This window comes from Pipistrellus kuhlii, unplaced genomic scaffold (assembly GCF_014108245.1).
Source record: "Pipistrellus kuhlii isolate mPipKuh1 unplaced genomic scaffold, mPipKuh1.p scaffold_m20_p_1, whole genome shotgun sequence".
Classification (NCBI taxonomy): Eukaryota; Metazoa; Chordata; class Mammalia; order Chiroptera; family Vespertilionidae; genus Pipistrellus; species Pipistrellus kuhlii.
Window position 1 is genome coordinate 7,774,114 of NW_023425404.1, and position 21,938 is coordinate 7,796,051.

Sequence of the window (21,938 nt, forward strand, 5' to 3'; positions counted from 1 at the left end):
TCCCCTAAGTAAATGATAAGAACTTATTTCAAAACTAAAATGATGGATATAATATTGTAGAGTTTAAATAACAAAAGTTGGAAGAATCACCAATCTCCAGTTATCTTTGCCATTGTTTTTTAATCCCAGAGAAAAAATGATAAATGATGCCCAGTGTCAAGGAAATATGAGCTCCAATTCCTGGAGTATTTAATCAGTGAAATGGTAGAAGCTTTCATAACCCCTTTTCGTGACATCTCAAGGAACTGGAAAAGTGTCTTTAGTTCTTCAAAAGAAAGTCAATGGGGCTGTGGGGGATCATTATTACAAATGGGAATTACAGTTAAAATAGGTGGAAAGTTTTAGATAACTGTAAACATGGAAGGTGCTTAAGACAGGTATATGGGTTGGGGTGCATAATCAATTTGAGTATTAAATTCCACCTTTAAGAGTTAAGATGATTAGAGTGTCCTGGGGAGTCTGTGGACACACACCATTTGCGATGAGGAGTTGAGGGATGCATTTCTCCCATTATTAGATCCTCAATAGAAATGACTTAGATTCTGGAAGCCTATTTAAGTCTTTATGTTTGTCTTAATCCAAAGTGACTATACTCAGAAATGTTGGAGCAGCTGCTAATATTTTTGTTTCACTGCCCAAAGATTATGGAGTCAGTGATCTACCATATGTCTATGTTTATAAAAGTATTCACAGATATAGCAAGCCTAAAATCATGAGGGGTTATAGGCAGAGTGATACAAAAACCTATAATCCAATTTCCCATTCCATCTCCAGAATTTTTCTTCAGTTTGGAATAATATTTATATCTCTTAGAGTTTAAATCAGAAATATATACCCTTTCTTGACAGGGCTGTGTTTTTCTTTAAACTCGACAGATCACTAGGGTTATAAGAGGTCTATTTTAGCCCCGAAGGCTGCCCTGCTTTTTTGCTTTATGAGTATATTTATAGGTATATAATTCATGTGTCTAGGGCTGATATCCAGCAAATGGGGCTCTCTGCCATTGAAAAAGACAGTGGATTAAAAATTTAATAGAACCCTTGTGAACTGTGAGAATGTTGTAGGTGATGGTGAATGTAGTGGGTCATCTATAAAGACAAGAAGAGCAGCAGGAAGTTTCCATGGGGCTCCAACATATTTGAGGTATTTGAGTCTAAGAAGTCACAAAAACATAGAAACAAGGACACTGAAGAGCTAAACTCTGGGTGAGGACAACATGCTCCAATTCCATGAGTTTCTTTTATGTATATTTGGGTTCTTTAGCTCATCCCTTACTTGTATTTTTCTGAATCTCTCCTGGGAAATTCTCATATAATGGGGAGAAATCATCCCTTTTCCACTAAATGAGTTGTTGGATGGATGATACTCATTTTTGTTATTTGGTGCCACAGAAGTGTGTACTTGCAGCTCATAAATATCCAAAAGCTTATAACCATAAAATTGTTCTCCTTCAACCTTCAGAAAAAATAGCCATGGAAAAACATGGCAAGTACCCAGGGAGTGCCAGAAAAAGTTCAAGTGTTTCAAAGAAGCTTAACATTTTAATGAGATGAGAATCTTTAAGTAGGACCTTCCCAGGCTCCTTCCTTCCCCCCGCCCCCCACCCCACTACTTTGTCTGATTCTATACGGCTACAGATTCTATTTTTCAACATATGCCCAGGGAAGATGAGCCAAAGCCCCTTGAGATTATTATCTATTGTAAAATAAGGAATGTCAAATGGAGTTTTTAATTTGCTTATTGATTAAGAGCTTTGCCTCTAAAGGCACCCAGACTGAAGTGAACAGCACAGCTATGCAGTTTACTAGCCACACGAGATTGGAAAAATTGCGTAAACTCCCTGTGAAATGGGAATAACAAAACCTCAAACCACAATTTGAATAATAATAATGCATGCTAATTATAATACATGTTAAAAATTTAGCACAGAGTCCATTGCTGCTCCAAAATGCTAGTTACTAGTATTTCTACTAATATAAACACTGAAAGCTTTGGTTATTTTTTTCTATTTTTAAAAAATATAGTAGTCTCATGTTAAGATAGAAGTATGACAGGAGCCCATATTATTAAGGCTATTTTAAATACAGAGTTTGAGGAATGATTTATGATAGTTCAAAGAGCTATACTAAAAAAAAGATTAGCCTTTTATTAAATTCTTACAGATGGCTTTCTCAGTAAAAATAAAAGCTTTCAATTCATTTAGATAAAATAACATTCATTGAAGAAGTTCTTAGTTTTAAACCTAAAATATCACACAACATATAAAAAATATAAAATCATATGAATCTAGGTAGAGAAAGCCCATTATTAAAGCTGCTGGGTTGGAAACATATCTGTTACCCACCAATCAGTTTGATATTCCTTTCTATAACAGTTTCAGAAAACCCAAGCTTTGAAAATTAAAGTGAAACAAGTAACCTCTTTACTTAAAAACTGTAAAGTATGTAAGTTTTACTGATCTTATGTTTCCTTAAGTGCATAAAGGCAATGTTTAAATTCTTTTAAGATCCAAGGATATCCCCATAGTTAGTACCTACCTGAAAAGTTGCCTAAATTAAACTTCAGGTGTGAAAATCATCATGTTTCTTCTTGGTAAAATCAGAGGATCCTTTTAAAGCTTACCTGATTAAGTCCTTGAGATAAATGGAAACTATTAATAGAAAGGCAAAAGGAGAGAGAGAGAGAGAGAGAGAGAGAGAGAGAGAGAGAGAGAGAGAGAGAGAGAGAGCGAGCGCCAGCTGTGTGCCTTCTCTGTTTGTGTTTTCACCATTACGGCTCTATACTCTGGGAGGCATCATTATTATAGGACAATACTCTAAACACCTGGGACTCTCGATGTCTTTATTCTCTGTAAAATTGATTTTGAAGCCTGTAGTTATGGTGATAGTCTAATCCTGGATAACAAAACTCACCATAATCACTTGAGAGTACCTTCTATCCCCTTTGCAGAAGAGAAAAACAACTGACTTCCCCAAATTCTTGGAGTTAGGATGTAATTACCATCGATAACACTTGGAGTTAATGCATTTTCTTCTGGGGTGCAGGCCTCCTGTAGGCTGTAACCAACTTAATATCCCATTACTTTCAAGGCTTTAAAGCTGGTTCAGGCAAAGAGGCAAAGACTTCCTTTGCATGTTAGGGACAATTTACCCACCCACTTCTACCAAGAGTAGAGTTCACATTGGTTATTCAAAGCAATTCAGCACAAAACATAACACGGAAAATTAAGCAAATAGACACAAATGAAATAAAATGTTTAAAATTATGCTCAAAATTACACAGTAGAAAATAAAATCAACTTTAGGGCCAAAGTAAGCTAGAGGTAAGGAGAGCAAATAACATCAACAAAGCATTCTCAAGATAAGGTCAGAAAGAAAAGTAAAAGCAAATAAAAAAATAGAGGCTGTTTTAGAAAAGCAAAGAAAGAAGTCATTTCCACATAGACAAAATAATTTAAATAAGAAAAAGCATACCGTATTAATTTATCGTCAACTTACATCAACAAATTGCCCGCATGTTTTTTGGCATGAAAGAAAAATTTACAAAAGAAAGTTGTGTAAGAATGCTCTTGGACAAATAGAATTGCCACATTCTTGTAACTTGATTTTTTGTTGTTGTTGTCATTTATTTAAAAAAAAAACAACTTTTGACCAAAATGTCTAATTTTTCAAATATAATAATTTACAACAAAGGATGATACAGGGAGGCAACAACACATACATCCACACCACATAACATAAATAGAAAAAAATCTGCACTTTAACAAATTTTTACTTCAAGGGGCTAGGGAAGGCATCAATTTTGAATTTGAAATAATTCTGATTGAAATAATTTTAAAAATTAAAAAAATCCTGTTTACCTTTATAATTTACCTTGAAAATTCTACAGATCTAGAGGGTTTGGAATAAATTTCTGCATTGTTATAGGTTCTCAGATATATATTTAACTTTTACAATTTTTTGTCTTTTCGACAAGTATTAGACTTTCTTTAATTTAAGGGAATGTATGACAGCACATAAATTTGAACAATGCTAAAGAAAGGAGGGGGTGGGGAGGAATGATGCAGAGAGGGTAGGGTCATATCTATGAGTGAACTACACAAGAGATGAAGATGATGGGAGTAAATGTGTAAGTGAGTCGCCATGTCCATGTAAGGGCAGCACGGAGTGATCTAGCTGCATTAGAGCTTCTGGCTGTAAGGAAGGGATGGGCAATATACAAAAACAAATGAGCCTACACATGCCCATCTACAGAAATAAAGAACAGAACTCTAACACTGACAATTTCACACACCCTAAGCTGCAACTTCTTCAACATGCAATTACTTTAAAAAAGCATTACAGTTTCATTAAAGATTTTCAAATAATAAAAAAAACAGTTAAACTTTTTTTTTCTCCTACTGAAAATAGCCAAAATACATAAAATAATAATACTAATAACAATGACCAAAGGGTTAAAAGCAAAAAACAAGGAGATTAGATTTATGCATTCAAGTTGAACAACTTCATCGACAGCCACACAGCCCCATCTAGAGTTAGGGGAAGGGGTCAGAGATTCGCAGAGGTGATGGAAAGGCAGAGCCTTATAGGGAGTCCCCTTGCTGGGTTAGCAATAATTTCCCTGAATAGAAATGGTACAGTCTGAATGACCTCATTTGACTTTCACCAATGTCCCCACTCCCCACCATGGTGCATGTGATTCCCAATGAGACTGGGATCATTTGAAAGATGTGGATGTGGGGATTCTGCAGCTGAAGTTGTTCCACATTTAAAGAGGGAGTGGGGGAAATTGCAGAAAACAATTCATAACTTTTTTTCTTATAATTTTGGATAAAAGCAAATCTAAAGATCTAGCAATTAAAAAGAAACACACTGATATATTTATATATATAGATAGATATATATAATACAATAAGCACTTAATTTCCAAACAAGAAGGTAGAAAAAAAACAAAAAAGTTTTAAAGAAAAAAAATATTTCACACACTTTCAGGGATGAACAACCAGATGCACACGCTGAGGAGGCACAGACAGAGCAGTCAGGGGACACTTTGTTTGCTTTGCATTTGCTGGCTTGTGGATTCCCCTCAGATGATAGCCGAAATTAAAAACCAATGTTGTACTATTTTTAATTTTTTTTTAAAAAAATTTGGTTTTGCTTCTTTTAAAAAAATAAAAAGGGCGTGCAGTCTGGATGTACGTCATAAGTAGACATTTAAAAGAGAAGAAAGTGGCTAAGACTGACAAATGGGTAATCAATCATCTATTATCTTTTAATTATAGGAATATTAAGTTAATACATGCTTAAAGTAAGTTGCATTTAGGGAAACTAGAAAAACAGAACAGCAGGCTGGGGTTGGAGAGAGGTCAAGCAAGACAAGACCGATTCGGGATGGTAGAAAGGTACTGCCCTTCCAGAAGGGGCCAAGGACACCCCAATGCTCCTTGCCAGTTCCAAGAAGAAATGTGTATAGTTTTGGGGGTTGAAGTAGAGCCTGTAGAAATGCAGGTATAAATATACATGGGTTCATGAGTTCTGCTCTAGGAAATGTACCCCATATTCATTCATAGCTGAAGGAGGCATATTTTATAAGGTATAGAGAGTTTATAATTAACATTGTTCCATATGAGTAATATGAGTATTTTTGGGCATGGCCAAATTGACAGGGCACTATTGGTGACAATAGAGTATCAATAAAATGAGCCTGATAAATGGAATAGCTAAAACACACACATGCGCACATACACACACATACACACACACACACTCACACACACAGTAATAGGGGTAAAATCCCTCTTCACTTCTAATAGTGATACAGTGTCAGTGTCTGTAAACTACAGGATAGTCAGGAAATGAGGGTGGTTTATTTGGAGTACAATGAGGAAAACTGTATCAGTCTTCTAAAGACCCTGTGGGAAGCAACATATTTTACTCAATGTATAATATATTGAGAAAATTAGAGGAGAGAGAAGACAGAGAGAGAGAGAGGAGGGGGAAAGAGGGAGGGAAAGAGGGATGGAGGGAGGAAGGGAGGAAAAGAAAGAAAAAAAGAGAGGAGGAGAGTAGAAAAGAGAGAGAAGAAGGAAGAGAGTAGAAAAGAGAGAGAAGAAGGAAGACAGAGAGGGGAGAGAGAGAGAGAGAGAGAGAGAGAGAGAGAGAGAGAGAGAGAGAGAGAGAGAGAGAGAGAGAGGGAGAGAGAGAGAGAATGTGTGTGTTTTGAGGTAAAGTTACTGTAGAAGGGACATGGGGAAGGAGATTTAGAAATGTCCTCAGCCTCTACTGGAAGAGATCATAAGAGTTTTATTCAATATTATATCTCTGTGAGAACATTAATGTTCAACCAAGGACTGGGAAACCTGGGTAGGCGAACCACAAAGGCAAGCCACTTAGGGCACCTGGTTCTGACAGCCAATTCCAATCACTCCCAAGAACCCATTTTGGATGACTTTGACAAGGAAAATAAATTGTGAGGATGAGCCAGACTTGTGCCTCCTCTGGACGCCCCTTTTATTATTTTATATTAAAATAATGATAGTAACTTGTCCCCATGGGTCAGTCCATACCAAGATTTTTAGTCTCTGGTTTAATAATGTTAATCATTATTTTAGGAACTTCACAAAGGGTAGCTGGGTAGTTTTAGGAGGTAGGAAAAAATCCCCAATTGAATAAGAAAAGAGAAACCCTTGTTGCCATTTAGGTGATTTTTTTTTGGACTGATTATACTTTTAAAATTGAATTTTATTGTTTGAGAAGACCCTCTAAATGCTCATATGGCCTTACAAGGCATCAAATGACTTCTGTATTACAAAGTTAGTTCATATGGATTATTTTTATAAGATAGGCCTTTTCTTAAAGCAGGGATCATAACTATCATAATCTAAGTAAGAAATGTAAAGAAAAAGATACTACCAGTCCATACATACTCCTAGATAATCAGAGGTATTTTGAGGAAGCGATATCAGCAATTTGGGTCTCCTAAGGTTTCTACTGAGTAATTTACCTCTTTCAAAATAACCTGTTTTCAAACTCATACAAGTAGGACACCACTTATTATACATTCTTGTTTAAACAAACACACCAAAATTTATGGTTGTCATTTTGTAAGTAAAGTATGTATTTTTGAACCCATGGAAGCCATAATTTCAAATGAAGCCAACACAGCCAAAATACAGTGCATATACATTTTTATAATATAATTCAACCATCAGTTAACATCTACAAAACTTGTTTGGTTTCTAATATAAGATACAAAATAATATTGCTAATAGTGCATAATCATGTCACAGTTTCTCTTTCTTTAGCTATCTATGCTATGTTTTTATTATTGGTAACTGCCTGGTTTTGTATCTATCTCTCTACTGGGTGTAGATAATGCTTTAGGATTATTTTTGCCATTGAGAACAAATAATACAATAATCGGACTTGAAACAGCATATTTTTCTTGATGTGACCATTTTTATCCCACCATGACCAAATAACCCTGTCTAAATGTAAAATAAAACGTTTAGAAAACATCAAATGAAATACGCTGGAATTACCCTGGCAGCATTCATCTTGGAGAAGGCACTGATTCCAAAGAAAAAGTTTCTAAACTGTATGGAGTTATGTTTAAGAAGCCCAAAGGCACTCAAATACCTCAAGTTGGAAACCCCCTTCTCTGGGAGAGTGGGTCCTGCTGGATACAGGGCATTGAATGTAAATAGGCAAGGTCAAAGGGGAAGGCCCAAATGAATTAATTCATTTATTATTAAATATTATAAATTTCTGAGGGAAAATATTAGAGAGAGGAAAAATAGGAAACCTTCTTGGGAGTCCGAGTATACCAGGGAAGACATAGAATATTAAAAGTAGAGAGATCTAAGAAAGGAGTTTGGAGTACTAATGCCTAAATTTTTGCATCAAATCTATGTGGTGATCCTCCTCCCCTGTCCCTCCTATGAAATATACAAAACAGTTCATCAAATATTATTTTATGGGTCCATGGGATGAAGGGAGATATTCTTCTGGGAGAATCAATGGCTCAGTTCTGAATATCAAAATAAAAATAGAGACTCTAAGCACAGATATGGAATCCTGGGAACAGAAGGATTCCTGTCAAGTCCTGTCTCTATTGGTTACAAAATGGTCCTCCCCCATACACTCTGCCTTCTCATAGTCTTTTTCTCAGATATGAAGGATAGTCAGATAAGGAGTGAATATGACTGCTTCATAAATATTATTTGATTCTAAGTAAAAAGTTTAATATTTTTTAACAAAAATATTAAATGCTGAACAAAAATATCCTCAGGTAAAAAAATTCATGTGCATTTCCCCCCAAACTCACTTTCCACATATAACACAGTGATTAAGGTGACACAGAAAGACTAAACCTTTAGGATGAAAAAGAAAGCCCAGGACAATATTAATATCAAGACCAATACTTAGACCTGCATTTCTGTATTAATGATTTGCTTGCCCAATTTAGAGTAATTTTTTAAACTTAAGAATAATGGGTAAAACATTATTAATAGTAGTATCACATAGTCAAAACTGGTAAGAGTGAATATTTAGATATGGAATGATATTAAATGAATAACTTTTTTCCCTATGTCTGTATGACCTTAAACTAGTGCCTGTAATTCTGTCCCCCAACCTCCACTCTTCTTTGTAAGCCTACTATGCCCTATATAAATTTTGATGGTTGCAATACTCCAATGCACTTTGTTTTATTCTCAGTTTCAACTAGACTCTAAAAACTTTAGGAAAAGGATAGTCTTTTTTAAATTTATTTTTCTTACCAACTAAAATGTTAAGAATAAACTAATGAATGAGTAAACGAATTAATATATTTAATTACTCACTTTTTTTATACCCACACACTATACTATACCTTTCATAAAAGCATTAAAATAATGTACCACTACAGTGGCCACAATATGCATGAAATCTAGAATATGGGATAGAAATTTTAGGGGCAGGAAACCAAAGTCCCAGTCTTGGTTGAACTGCCTACAATACCAGCTTATTAGGACATTGGTCAGTTAATCTTGGTTTTGTTTCTTCATGTGTAATATGGAAACTATAATGGCTATTCAATTAACCTGCCTCACAGGGTAATCTTATATACAACTAGGATTTTGAATGTGAAAGTGCTTATAAATTTTAAAGAGCTTTTCAAATACTTGTTACTATTGTCTTCAAAGTTGATACCATAACATCAGCTATGAAAGAGGCCTAATCGGTCAGTGCTACTCTAAGTGTGATCCTTAGAGCCTCTGCTTCAGCATCAAACAATAACCTCAATCCCAAACCCTAACCCAAATAGCTGTTATTCTACTTCTCTTGAATCTCTGTCTCTACCCCTCCAATAATGCTAAATTCCTAAAGCTCAATTACTTCATCTTTTAATGATGGATTTTTGTTATTTCTGTATCCAATTTTATAATTGTTTTATTTCATTTTCCTATAGGTTATAGTTAATATCTAAAGAGGTATCATTTAAATATGCTTTTATAATAACATATTCATTTAGTGGAAGGAACATGGACCTGGAGGTAAGTTATTGCCCTCTATCAAGTCATGTGACTTGACAAAAACTAACTTGTTACTCATCCCTTCCCCTGGAACCTGTTTCTTCATTTATAAAATCACAAAGACTTGTCCTCTCTAAGTCAGAAATTATGGTCTCACAAGTAAAATTACTTTGGAAACTTTAAAATATTCAATTCAAATGAAAGATGTTATTCACTATATTGTATGAGGTCAGCACTTCTTGGTGCTACTAAAAAAATCGAAGAGGATGATGACAAAAGAAGAAATCTCATTAAATCTCTTGGAAATATACATCCCAACAAACATTTGAACCACAAGGAAAGGACAGGAGTGAGTGGAAGGTCAAGGTTCTATTTTAGCTATTCCCTACCCAATGTGTTTTTACTGGTTAAATTATACAAAAGAAAAAAAAAACTCCATTAAGAAATTTCTAGGAATTATTATGCTTCTTTTCATTGTTTTAATTCTAATCAGGTATTAGTATAAGTAAGCATTTCTAATTCAGGAAATTATAAGTTCCTTGATGCACAAGTTGAATCTTTATGCTTATCTTACGGTTTTTAATCTGTTTAATATAGAGTGGGTCACACCATAGGTCTTCAATAAATATATGTTGAATTTCAAAAATAGAAAGGATTGAAGCATTTGGATTTCTGCTTTGCAAAACTACCCTTCCTGGCACTAATTTTTTAATCAAGAGGGAATTATCTTCATGAAGTGAAGGAAAAAATAAAGAGCAGCATAAACAGGACTCAATGCCATGTATTAAGCAACCACTCCTCTGTTCTTAGTCTTGCCTCTGTGTGGATTTTTAGGGCTCAGATATAAAAAGATACCTGTATTTTAGTCAGAAATGAAGGCTCTGTGTGAAATATTTTGCTCCTTTAGCTTGAATAACCCAAGATATTTCCACCTTCTCTTCTTCCGTCCTGGCCCCTTATCTTTCCATCACTTTGCTGCCCGGATGAGGCGCTAGGTTGCCTTAATTTTCAGGACTATCCTATCCAGCCCCTTGGCTGTAATACCTATCACCTATCTGACTAGGATTTCCATTTCAAACATCCTCTCAGAATTCCAGGTTTCTTTTCCCAAATTCCTACACAACGTTTTCACTTCAGTGTCTAAGAGGCATCTCACATTGAAAAGGGCCAAACAGAACTTTGGATTTTGCTCTCCTTCTAAATTTACACCTCGCCTCATATTTCTTATTTCTTGGGTTTGACCTACTAGTAGGCATACAATACCCTAATTAGTCATCTCATTTGAGTCCCAACTTTAGCTCATTTCCATGAGTGTACTAGGAACTCTTGTTGACTCTACTTTGGCAACAAATTTCACACATGTCTACTCTGTTCCATTGCCATTAACCAAGACCCAGAGCAAGCCACCATAATTCCTTGTTTGGCCTCTGCAGTTGCTTTCCAATTGATTCCCATACTCTACTTTTGGATCCCTAAACTCCATTCAAACACTGAACTAAGGTAATCTTTAAGAAGAATATAATGGCCCTGGTTGTGTGGCTGAGAGGGTTGGGGCATCGTCCTATTTACCAAAAAGATTGCAGATTTGATTCCTAGTCAGGACACATACTTAGGTGGGGGATTCAATCCCCTGTTAGAGTGTGTACAGGAGGCATCCAATCGATGTTTCTCTCACATTGATGTTTCTCTCTCTCTATCTCCCTTCTTCTCTCTAGAATCAATAAACACATCCTCAAGCAAGGATAAAAGTAATAAAATGTATACACTATAAATTAGATCAAGTCACTTTCTTGTTTAAAATATTCAAAGGCAGAATTCTCCAAACCAAAATTCTGTACTCTGAACCACTGAGAAAGTTCCCTGTCATGTGTCCACTGTCCACCACTCCAGTCTCATCTCCTATAGCTCCCTCTGACCCAGACCTCTCTGATTCTGGCCATACTCTTTAGTTTCTCTACCAGGAACTCTTCTTTTCTTGTTATTTGCCTGGCTAGTTCCTTCTGGTAGTTCAGGTTTCTCCTCCAATTTTACTCCTTTGATGACTTCCCTATAAGTAGCCAGCTATTCACTAATCGACCATCCCTCATAACTCTCTGCAAAGCACTTACTAGTTGATTCTTGTCCATTTGTTTATGGAATATAAGCTCTATGAGTACACAGATTTGCCTTATCCTCCCTTGTCCTTAGAATGGGGCTGGACCAATAGTAAGAGCTCAGGTTGGTCACTCCACCATTCTCTTGCTGTCTTCCAGAGCATGGTGCTTTATCCACAGAAGGCATGAAATGAATGTTTTGTAAACTACTGAAGCATTGCATTCTCTATTTTTTTTTTATTTTCTTGTACATGTCTCTAAACCAGATGGGATTTTCCTGAGTTCTAGTTAGCAGTTCCAATGCAAATTGGACCTTCTCATCCACAGTTGGCTTAAAAAAAACTTCCAAAAAATAAATCACTATCAAGATCATCCTTCCTTTGATAAATTGGTGGGGTGTTTATTAAAATCCCAGGCTTTTCTTGGAGTTGTGAAAACTAAAAATAAAATAAACTCAATATCCAAACCTAGAGTTGCCAGACTTTGATGCTTATCTTCAGGCAATCAGAAGGAATGGGCCAAAATAAGTATGAGTGGGAGGAATGGTGATCAGAGAAGTGAAATGTATGTGGTTATCTTTGCTTGCTGTGGCCCTGCAGCCATTAACAGCAGAACCTGGCAGCAGACCTCTCTCCTCAGCTGGTACCATGACATTTTATGATTGTGTTTATGTAGTAATGAATTATTGAATAAGGTTTATTTTGTCTTCCCCCCCCCCCCACCAAAGCTTCTCTATTCTGACCAGAATTCTGACCAATTTCTTTAGCTGTTGTTTGTTTAGGTGGTAGCAGCTGGGTATTCCAACCCGTTGGCACCTCTCTGTAGGGATTTTAAATTCTTTAATTAGTCTATGGAAAATAGCCAAACTTGACAACATATTGCTATAAAACTCACCATTCATGAACACACCTCCTTACCCTTAAAATCTATCTTCATTGCAAAGAATGTATAGTGTTCATAAAATCTATACCACCAAGGAGTTTTTGTAACTAGTGTAAATTATGACTGTACAAACAAGATGAAAAGCTTGCCCAAAACTCATGCACTTGACAGTGAGATGATGTATCATGACTAGACCACTTGATTGTGTCTGACCTGTGACTCTAGAAGCTGGTTTACCAGAGAGGGGAAGACTACAGAGATGGCTAGGTGAGCAAGACACATCTCGTGAGATTATTTTTAATTATTATAAACTAAAGGACTCTAGGGAAATATTTCCTTGTCATTCTCTAAATTCAATATATATTAGCTTCTAAATTAGTGAAGATATGTATATGCTTAAAGACAAATACATAAGCTCAAATGGTTAACATATTTATTTCCTCAGAAACATGGAAAAATGAAAGAACATATAAATTATAATTATATAATTTAAATTAAAACATGAATATATAATTTAAAACATGAATCAACAAGTAACCTACTTCTGGAAGGAGCTGTTCTTAAGAGTTATTAAGAACTTATTTCTGCCAGACATTGTGTTAAGTGCTTTAGATATTTTATTTTACTTAATCATTACACTGACATCTTAGATATCAGCAAACTTTGGCTGAAAGAAGTTAATTTGTTCAAAGTGACACATTAGAAAAATGAATAGTTCTGACTGTACCCAATCCTATTTATTTTACATTGAACCACAATGCCAACCTTAAATAGGATTTTTAAAATATTCAGTTCTCAGTGAGTATGAAAAAATAAAAGTAACTAATCTATGAACACAAAAATAACATCTACAGGATATCCTAGGATCTCCAAAGATTTGTTTCAAAATCGTATGCCTTCAAAAATTATAATTGTACAATTAGATATTCAGAGAGTAAATGAGGGGGTTTTTGCACATCTTAGGTCATGTTAGTCAGACGTATTATTATAAATCAGTCTCTGCTGGGGATAGTGAAGACAGGTTGGCAGGCATTGTCTGAATATATAAATATAGGATTGGGAATGGATGAAAACCTTTCTGGTTTTGATTTTTACTTTGCCATTTTCACTTATTTAGTATTAATCTAGGAAACTATTCTTAGCAAAATATTGAACTAGCTCTTTTTTTGTCATGTTGAGTGTTATATTCTTTAATGGCATGTAAACAAGTATAGACACATAGCTATATTTTGAGCAATACATAAACAGTGTTTTGAACAGTGACATTTCATGTAAAATGTTGTTGTGTCTTTAGCTATTAAGCTGAACAGCAAATCATTTATAGTCAAGTGGTTGATTCAAGAAATGGAAGGTTAAGAGAACTGGACCCTCCAGGAGGCTCTGATTAGGCATCTTATCGCACATACTCTGAGCTCATTTAGCAGTTATCAGAGTAGCACTTGGAAAACGCTTATCAGATGAGAAAAAGGTAGCAGAGATAGAAGTAGGAAAATAAAGAGAATGGGCTCTGGATGGAATGCCAACTTTTGTAACAGAGTTTGTTTTTCTAGTGGTACTGAAAATCTTAGCAGTTATTAGGAAATGTTTGATATCAGTGTTTTCTTTCTTTCATTTTTAGCAAGAAAAAATAGCCAAATTTAATATATGCATACCTATGGGAACCCTGCATACATGAGAGGTTCAGAGTCCACATGGAGGAGAGGTTCAGAGACAGAAAGGGGAATTGAGGTATATAAACAGTCTGAGCTAGGGATGAGGTAATGCACCTTGATGGCTTCAAAGAGTCATTACAGGATGATAAGATCATCAGATATTTAGTAAATAAAACTTAGCCTTGCCATATAGGTGGGTTGAAAGGCTATCCTTGATAATCTCAATGGGTAAATCCTCTAATTCAAAGGCAGTTTAAGGATGGGTAATCGGGCGGGGCAAAGGAGGCAGAAATTTCTATTGAGCAAGGGAAATTAATTGTCTTCAGCTCAAATAACCTGAACACCTCATAGGTACATAGGGGTTGGGGTGACTTGTTCTGGATCCCTACTTTTCTTTCCTCTGAAACTTCTTTCTATTTCTTAAAAGGTTAATAGTATTGATGGGTGTGGGGCATTCTACTTATTTACCAACTGTCTGGATTTCCAGTCTGTGTTTATAGTTTTTGTGCAGCGGGACTTCCATAACAAACAAGTTGAGATTTTGTGTGTAGTATAATGCATATGCTCTTTCATGCATATTTTCTTGGAAGTGGAGTCAGAGCTGTTTTTCTCTGCCTGTTTACATATAAGATGTGGATACTTGGCAGATATATGTTAGAATGTTTGTTCCAGATTGCAAAGGGTTCTGCACACCTGAGTTATTTTCATTCCAAAAGGTTCAATTAAATAACATTGTGTTGCATTTGCATAACATTTTCAATTTAGCTAAATTGCAGAGCTTCTAATATGAATCTTTAATTTAACAAAAATTGTTTGTCAAGTAAGAATTTTAAAATTATTGATCAATTGGTACCTCTAACGATGATCTGCCAATATATTGATACTTCTATCAGTATTGTTTAAGGGGGATTTAGGGAATATGAGTTTTTATTTTAAGGGTAATCTCTCAACTATTTTTGTAAAACAAATCCTATTAAAAAACTGACAAAGACTGCATGCTCTTTCCCAATAAAGATGCTCTTGTAAATAAAATTTTGTAAAGAAATTCAGGAGATCTTGTCCAAAGATTCCAAGGTAAAATTTTAAGAAGACTGCATACAAATAGGGCAAAAAGTAATATCTGTAAATTTGATTTATAAATTGTAGAGTTTTATATACATATGAGGCAACTGCACAGCAAAAACAACAAAAGGATTAATTCCTGTTATGACAATAACTGATGTTGGAGTTTGGTTTACTGGGATTTAATTTTTTTTAAATTTATTATCTCTAGTTATCTGATTTAATATAAAAGGCCATTATTAAGAGTCTAGCCTAAAATTTGCCTTCAGCCAAGACCGGTTTGCCTCAATGGATAGAGCGTCGGCTTGGGGACTGAAAAGTCCCGGGTTCCATTCGGTCAAGGGCATGTATCTTGGTTGCGCGCATATCCCCAGTAGGGGGTGTGCAAGAGGCAGCTGGTCGATGACTCTCTCTCTCATTGATGTTTCTAGCTCTCTATCTCTCTCCCTTCCTCTCTGTACAAAATCAATAAAATATATTAAAAAATTTTGCCTTCAATGTAAAACATATTTTATTCTAATATAATGTGGCTAGATATTGTTAAGTTTGATATTCATCAGCACTGGTTAAATGAACCCAACCTCAGGTACAAATTTAATAGAGCTGAATGTAATTAATGTGATCCAAACAACTTATCATTTCAGGTTTGTTTGTATTAGGAAAGATGTGTTATGGCTGTACTCTAATAGAAAAACCCATTAGTTGCATGGATTCCAATTTCCTTTATCCATATTACTAAATGGTAGGTTTCTTGTAATATTAATATTTTATCATTGTTTCTCTTTATGTTTGAAGAATTAGTTTAAAACCATTAAATTATGTAGCGAGATTCAGTGGATGTATTTCATATTTTTTAATCTGATAGGTTTCATTTATAACCTTTAATCTAGGAGAATAAAACCATTTTCCTCTTAAGATTCAATTTTGGTGTCCATATGTGCAATGCCAGATAGCATTAAAGTCAGACACGGAAGACTACTTTATGCTTTTATATATTTTTGAGCCCCACTATAATGCTGTGATGAATGGGGTAGATGTTATTTATACCTTAAAGCACAGTTTCTCAAGCCTCATCATTACTGACATATTGGGTTGGGTACTTCTCCACTGTGGAGTTGTTCTGTGCAGCTTCCCTGGTCTCAACCTATGAAATCAATAGTATCTCCCAAGTTGTGAAAATAAAAAATGTATCTGGGATTTCCAAATGTTCCTTAGAATGAAATCACCCTCAGTACTGAACTATTGGCTTCAAGGTCAAAAACAACAACACGGCATTACAGAGAATGTCAGGCATCATTCAAGGTCCTAAAGATACTGAGTAACTGAGCCAGGGCTGCAGCCCATATTTCTGACATATTGTTCTCTCCTTTCCTGATGTGGTCCAACTTGAGAGAGACTACATATTATGATCTCTTTAGTGTTCCTGTTGTACCATCAATATCATAACAGACAATATTGTAATATAATTATTGTAATATGCATACAAGGCAATAGGTAAATATGTCAAAGTGCTTGTTTAATTCTGGTTATGAAGATTTCATGTAAGTACCTGCATGTCAGAGAGAAAGACACACACACACAAAGAATCCACTTTGAGCTGGACACCTGTGGGAAATCACAGAAGACCTGAAAATCCCAGAGTAAGGTAAGCTGGAAACTAGATGGATTTGCTGCTGATTTCAAGTCCCCAATTGCAGAACTGATCTTCAATAGTCGTTTAAGTACTTAATGCAATCTGGCAACTGCTGGCATCTTTCCCAAACACTCTTGTAGCTGTTATGGTGGAATTTTGCCAGCACCCGAGATATTGGTTTATAGTTTCTAACGATTAGCGGGTAAAAGCAATAAAAATTCATACTTCAATGTTTTTAAGGATGGTGGAGCTGTGCCTAACTGAAATAGCTTCATCCTCCCAGACATGGTAAAAGAAGCTAGAAACCTCAAACCCCATGTTCAATAAGATAAGAATAAAACAAGATATGACACCTAGACCAACTGAAACCTGGTGTCTAAAGAGTTTGTGAATATATCCTCAGTTCTCGTGATAATATGAGCTTCCCAGAGGCAGGGACAAAATGTACAGGACAACCACACACAGAAGTGCCTTCCTACCTTGCATGTGGAAAACACCAGAGCCTGACCCAGGTCTGCATGATCATTAGGTTCATGACCAGATCTCATGGGAAAACACACACTCAATATCTATTGAGGAACGAATGCCAAGATTATGTAAAAGAGAGAAAAATATTATGGTGTGCAGTTCTATTATACTTCAGAAGAAGTATTAAGCTTCTTGTCCCTTTAAACAAATGACCCAGCTGATAAAAAGGCAAGCATTTTTTTTAAATGCTCTCAACCTCCAATTTCCTATGGAATCTAGACATTCCCCTCATTTTTATTTTTTCTCACAATTCCTTAGTGATCTCTCTCTCTCTCTCTCTCTCTCTCTCTCTCTCTCTCTCTCTCTCTCTCTCTCTCTCTTTCTCTCTCTCTCCTCTCTCATAGGGCTATTGACCCTTAAAAACCCCATATCAACACTTCCCTGAAATGAACTGAAACCTCCTTGGAGTTTATCTGTCATTTTAATATTTGTGTCATCTAAAAAATGTGAGTTTATTCAATCTCTTTCCCATTTCATCAATCATTGTGAAGGAAATGAGGAAAAGGACTAAACAATAGGTGGCTTACAACTCTTAATAATGTCTTGCACCAAATAACACAGAAAATTCACAGAGTTGCCTAAATAGTGAACTGAGCCCAGCTGGTGTGGCTCAGTGGTTGAACATCAACCTATGAACCAGGATGTAATGGTTTAATTTCTGGTCAGGGCACATGCCCAGGTTGAGGACTTGACCCCGAGTTGGAGGTGTGCAGGAAGCAGTTGATCAATGATTCTCTCATCATTGATGTTTCTATCTCTCCCTCTGTCTTCCTCTCTAAAATTGATAAAAAAAATATATTTTAAAAAATGAGTGAACTGAGTAAGTCTCCTTCTATGTAGCACATGAGTCAAAAATCAGTGATGGAACAAGGGATGGAACAAGTCCATCCCAACCAAATTGAGAGGATATTTTGGCCCATTTACTCGAACTCTGGCAAATACAGAGTTTTTTGTTTTGTTTTGTTTTTTTTAAATAAAGTGGACAAGTAGACTAGTTGACCTCCATTGCGACATGAGTGATCTGGGACAGTGAATAGTAAACCAAGACTTGATTTTCCTAGTTCTGGCCAGTGGCATCAGAAGTGGTCTGGGAAGACACTGGTTTATAACCCCCAGGCTTTTGTAAAAGGCAATATCCTCCTCCTTTTCTCTTAAAAATATTTTTACTCAGATCAGAGAAGAAGAGGGAGACAGAAACATCAATGATGAGAGAGAATCATGGATCAGTTGCCTCCTGCACACCCAGCACTGGGGATTGAGCCTGCACCCAGGCATAGGCCTGGACAGGGGATCGAAGCAGGACCTTCTGGTTCACAGGTTGATGTTTGATTACAGAGCCAGGCTGGCTGGGCCCTCCTCTTTTTCTAGTTGAATACTTGCAGAATAAAAAATAATCACATGCTAAGCTATTCTCTCTTACTCTTTTCTTGTATCACACTCGAGCCATAAATTTTGAGTTATACTAAGTATAATTCCAGGGGAAAAAAGGTGCCTAAACTTGAAACAGAAAAGCCTTTTGTTCCTTGTGTTCATTATCGAAAGCCAAGAGTGCATGACTTCCAAGCCGCTTCTTGAGCCTGAATCCAAACTCCATAGGATTCCAGATAAAGGGTTTTACATAAATACAACATACTCCACCTCCCCTCACCCCTATCCCAGGAGAAACAGAACACATTATTTCTAGAATCTAAACTTATTTTTGCAAACTGCTTAAAAAGTCTCCAAAAGTTACAACTATAGTAATATAGTTATAAATGTTCCCTGGAACTTCATTCATTTTAAAATGATGCAACTTCCCTGGATAAGCCATACCAGAGCAACATCGACTGTCATTTGTGTGATAACAATGGCCTTCTCCATCCATCCATGCCAAGCCATTGTGAAGAAAATGGCCATGATGATCAACACATTTTTTTTTCAGCATGAATGAACCTCATCAGCAGTCTTTCAAATGCTCCAAGGGTGTTGCAGACAGATAAACAAGCCCGGCGTGGAGGCAGTGCCTGAATTTGAAGCTGCCCAGCATATCTTCTTCATTCAGAGTGTGTTGTGTGAAGCAATGCATTGTAATGAAGTACAGTAAGCAGTACTGTGGATATGCAGGCACCTTCTTTTTTTTTTTTTTTTTTTTTTTTTTTTTTTTTTTTTTTTTTTTAAAGCATTGGATTCTGTGGCCACAGTAGGCTGGGTGTATTGATGACATTGTTACCACAACTCAATTCTATTTATTCCATGAAGAAAGATGCTTACTAGCAATCTCTTTTAATGGAGAAAACTAAACTGCAGAGAAGTCTGATATTCCATGGAATTAAAAAAGGAAACACACACACACATACACACTTTACAACCACCAATGTTTCCATTCAGGAACTAGAACTAAGCTTTTGTGACAGTATGTATATTGATCATTATGTGGGCAATAAAACAATTTGTTTATAACTGATTCAGGCTGCAACTAGTAACCTTGATAGTTACTGGTTCCTGGATCCATAAAATGTGACATGCTATGTCACTTAACAAATCTAAATGGTAATCAGCAGTAATCTCATAAAGTGCAATGGGTAGCAGAAGTGATGTGCTATTATAAGCAGAAGGTAAGCCATTTGTGGTCAATGACAGACATAAAAAAAAACCCTGCTGTTTCCTAATTGATAGAAAGGGCATTTAAGTTCTAACCCAGTACTGGCATGCTATGTAACTTATGGTGGGAACAGGCATTCAGAATAGATTTTCTATTATTTCCTTTTCAGAAAAACAATATTTTTTAATTATAATAATAATCACTATTATTAATAATAATTATAAATACAATATATAATCTTGGTAACAAATATAAAATATTATTATGTAATGCTAGTATAAAATATTTGTCTTTTATTCCAACTATGGAAGCACAAGCAAATTTTTTTCCAAATATGTTTTTATTGATTTCAAAGAGGGAGGGAGAGAGAGATAGAAACATCAATGATGAGAGAGAATCATTGATTGGCTGCCTCCTGCATGCCCCCTACTGGGGATCAAACTGGTAAACCCAAGTATGTGCCCTTGACCAGAATTGAACTGGAACCCTTGAGTCCATTGAGCCAAACTGACTAGAGCCACAATCAAATTTTTTTATTGTGAGGCAAGTATGAATAAATCAGAATATGTACAAACCATTTCCTTCAAAAACATTAATCACACTGGGAAATGATCAGCAATTTTAAAATCACATATTCAATGACTTATCTGATATTGACTGTAATGGTGAGGGTGGAGGTGGGGAAAAGAATGTGTTTTCTCTAAAATGAGGAACTGGCCGGGACCGGTTTAGCTCAATGGATAGAGCGTCGGCTTGGGGACTGAAGGGACGCGGGTTCGATTCCGGTCAAGGGCATGTACCTTGGTTGCGGGCATATCCCCAGTAGGGGGTGAGCAAGAGGCAACTGATCGATGACTCTCTCTCATCGATGTTTCTAACTCTCTATCTCTCTCCCTTCCTCTCTGTACAAAATCAATAAAAATATATTTAAAAAAAATAAAAAAATAAAATGTGGAACTGTATAAATTATAAGTAGATCAATATTTGATCTCTACTTCCTCAAGATCATCATCAATATGCAATTGCCAGCACAATCTTTTGAAGCAACATCTATTTCTTTAAAAAAATATATTGAATGATTAACTCTTTATTGAGCTCTGCACAATGTAAGAATGCTTAGAATTTGTACTCTGTCTTACATCTTTTACATTCAAGTTGTATGTGCTTACAGAAATAATGCACACTCATATAAACTATTAAGAGTCATCTAAGACTGAAAATCCTGGAACCAACTTCAGTGACTCTTCTAGTCTAAGACTCATATTCTTGTCACATTCTCCATTATTGGTAGAAATTGGTGTACAAAAATACAGATTCACTACCTTTCTAAACCAACTTTCTTCCAGTGAATATATCATTTTACTCTACTTATATTTTTTACAAAGCCACTCACTTCCACCAAGGGGCAATGCAGGGTCACTAAATCACTCTCAAATATGCAGAAGGACACCAAAGCCCATTAAAGCAAAGTTTTTTTTTTCTTCTATACCTTGGACAAAATCCTGTGAAGTAGTTGATACTTCAAAATGACACTCTCTCAGAAATAGTTGATTTCCCCCCCTAATGTCTAAAATTTCTTACACGTTCAAGTGCTTTTTCTTCTTTGCTCAGTTAACTCCCAATTATCCCACATAATTCAACTCAGTATCATTTCCTTAGAGAAAGTTTCTCTGCCTCCACCTGTATGCTCACATCCCCATCCCTACATTGTCACATGTCTTGCACTCATCCAAATTTTTCACCATACATTTATTTGGCGATCCCTTAATAATTAACGACAGTCTTTCCTAATAGAATTCTCCTCCCCATATTCTCCTCCCTACTAAACCAATGAGAGGTCATCTCTGTTTTTGCTCATTCTTATATCCCCAATGCCTCATCAATACACCCAGTAGGACTGGAAGAAGTTTCCTTACTTTTCCTGATCCATGGCCAGCACAGTGCGGAAGTAAAACATAATATTATATCAGAAAAATGCCTCAAGCATTGCTGA

General features: G+C 35.9%; 1 protein-coding gene across 19 annotated transcripts in view; it reads right to left on the bottom strand.

Annotated features, from left to right (window-relative positions):
- Positions 1-21,938, bottom strand: part of NRXN3 (neurexin 3) — a 1,462,974-nt gene that overhangs the window by 6,115 nt on the left and 1,434,921 nt on the right. For 3 of the 19 annotated variants that reach the window (XR_006740652.1, XR_006740674.1, XR_004986670.2), the window contains one exon: positions 3,498-4,193. The exons of 15 other annotated variants lie outside the window; for them this stretch is intronic. The gene's annotated coding sequence lies outside the window, so the exon portion shown is untranslated. Of the gene's footprint in view, positions 1-3,473; positions 4,194-21,938 lie in introns of all 19 variants that reach the window. One more of the 19 variants, XR_006740651.1, reaches the window with a different exon arrangement.